This window comes from Oratosquilla oratoria, chromosome 35 (genome assembly GCF_046742065.1).
Source record: "Oratosquilla oratoria isolate Oo_2021 chromosome 35, ASM4674206v1, whole genome shotgun sequence".
In the NCBI taxonomy this organism is placed as follows: domain Eukaryota; kingdom Metazoa; phylum Arthropoda; class Malacostraca; order Stomatopoda; family Squillidae; genus Oratosquilla; species Oratosquilla oratoria.
The window spans coordinates 39,226,275-39,228,774 of record NC_134811.1 but is presented as its reverse complement, the minus strand read 5'-3'; the positions used below and the strand labels follow the sequence as shown (position 1 = coordinate 39,228,774).

Below are 2,500 nucleotides of genomic sequence, written 5' to 3'. Positions count from 1 at the left end.
TCCCACCCATTCCACCCCCTCTACCCTCTTCCCTCCGTCATATCTTGGGACCTCCTGGATGACGGGTCATGCCAGCATCTTGTCCACTGCCCTGGGTCAAAAGCAGTGTCGTAAGACAGAGCACATCCACAGCAAGTCCGCTTCATTAATTCGGCGACCCCCTCCTCTCCGTTCCCTCGTGCAGAAAAGAAGACGGGGAGAAATCCCTTTGGGCTGCGTCAATTTATTTCTCACACGTACTCCCTCACCCCCCATCCCCCACCCACTCACCCCATGCATTCACCCCTATCTTCTGTCCTCTCCCGTCCTTCCTCAACATACATTCCCCTCTTTCCCAATGCCCCTTTTACCCCATCCATCCATCTCATCCTAGGACGCCCCCTCATGTTCACTCCTTCTACATCTGCCTTCCACACCTCTCTTACTAATCTTTCTTCACTCATTCTTTCCATATGTCCAAACCATCCTAATACTCTTTCATCAACCCTATCTCCCATCTTCCTTTCCATCCCTGTTCTCCTCCTCACCTCCTCATTTCTCACTCCATCTAGCCTAGTAACCCCTATCATACTTCTCAGACGTTTCATCTCAAATACATTTAAAATCCTTCTCTCTTCCTGTCTCATGCTCCATGTTTCTGCCCCGTACAGTGCTGTCGGCACAATTACTCCTTCATACAATCTCCTCTTAGCATCCATTCCCAAATGTCTATTTCTTATTACACTTTTTAATCCACCAAGGCATTTACTCACTTCTCTCAATCTACATTCTACCACCTCCCCCACTTCTCCCTTTCCTGCCACATTCGCACCCAAGTATCTAAAGCCATCCACTTTCTCCAGTCTCTCTCCCTTAATACTCACTTCCAGTCTGCTGCCACTCTCTCCCCTTGTACATCTCATCACCTTACTTTTACCCACATTTATCTTCAACTTCCCTCTTTCACACACCTTCCCAAACTCTACCACTAACTTCCTCAATCCCTCCTCTGATCCTGCTACAAGCGCAGTGTCGTCAGCAAACAACAACTGGTTATCTACTTTTTTCTCCATTTTCTTTAACCATTTTCAATCCCCGACCCACTACCCTTGTATTCACCTCTCGCACCACCCCATCCACGTATAAATTGAACAGCCATGATAACATAACACATCCCTGACGAAGTCCCACCTTCACCTCAAACCCCTCACTCTTTCTATTTCTAATCCTAACACAAGCTCTATTACTCTCGTAAAAACTCTTGACTGTTCTTAACAGCTTTCCTCCTATCCCATATGACTGCAAAACCTCCCACAGTGCCTTCCTGTCTACTCTGTCAGAAGCCTTTTCTAGATCCATAAAAAAAATCCATACCTTTCCCTATAGCTTTGTCACATATCTATCTTACCACAAAAATCTGACCTACACAACCCCTTCCAGTCCTAAATCCACACTATTCCTCGCCTATTACTCCTTCTGTTCCTCTCCTAATCCTCTTGATGAAGACCCTATCATAAGCCTTCCCAACTACAGTTTACAAGCTGATCCCTCTGAAACTACTACACTCACGCTTATGTTAAATAACCTCACCAGCCAGTCCACCATAGCTGTACCTACTTTTTTCCAGACATTCTGCATGGCATCCATCCAACCCAGGTGCCTTACCTGCTCATCACAAACTTAAAAAATAAATGCACACCTAGACTCAACGCACTTAAATCAATCACTGGAACAATATTTGGACAAAACAAAGAAACTAATACTACAATATACAAACAATGCATACGCTCAGTGGTGAATTATGCGAGTCCAGCATGGGGACCTAATCTCAGTGAGATGCCTCAACACCCTTCAGACCATACAAATCAAAGCAGTGAAAACAATTACAGGCTGCACATATACGACATGTACAAACCACCTACACTATGAAACAAAAGTACTCAAAGTCAAAGATCACCTTGATATGAGAGGCACTCAAACACTTGATGCAGTCTCCACAAACACAGCACACCCGCTACACTACATAGCAGAACACCCACACACGCCAAGAAATATAAAAAAAATCACCCAAATATCTACATCACACATAAATACTTTCTTCTGTTCCTCCAAAACCACCAAATACCAGCCTCCGGAAATATATTCATAATCACATCACTCATTGCTACATTAACACACTAAAAGATAACACATTGCTGCATGGCAGACCCCCTGATATCCATCCTTCTGAATCCTCTCTCCCACGAAAGGACAGAGTCTCAGAGTCTCAGAGCTCTCATCATCTTAACAGCTGCTTTTATTTCATCTTTCCTTATTTCTCCTCCATTTTCCTCACTCATTACTCTCATTTTCTTAGCGCTTCCCACTACAACTACCTTTCCCTCCCTATCCTTCTTAGCAACTCCCTAAAATGCTCTGCCTAACGTCCTCTCACTGCCTTCTCTTCCATTATCATCTCTCCATCTGCACCTTTTACCTTTTCTTCCATACTTGATTCGCCTCCTCTTCCTCTTTGAATTTC

At 44.4% G+C, this 2,500-nt stretch overlaps 1 protein-coding gene across 3 annotated transcripts in view; it reads right to left on the bottom strand.

Annotated features, from left to right (window-relative positions):
* The window catches only part of LOC143018823 (uncharacterized), a 293,530-nt gene that overhangs the window by 1,163 nt on the left and 289,867 nt on the right, over positions 1–2,500 (bottom strand). The gene's annotated exons all lie outside the window — the stretch shown is intronic.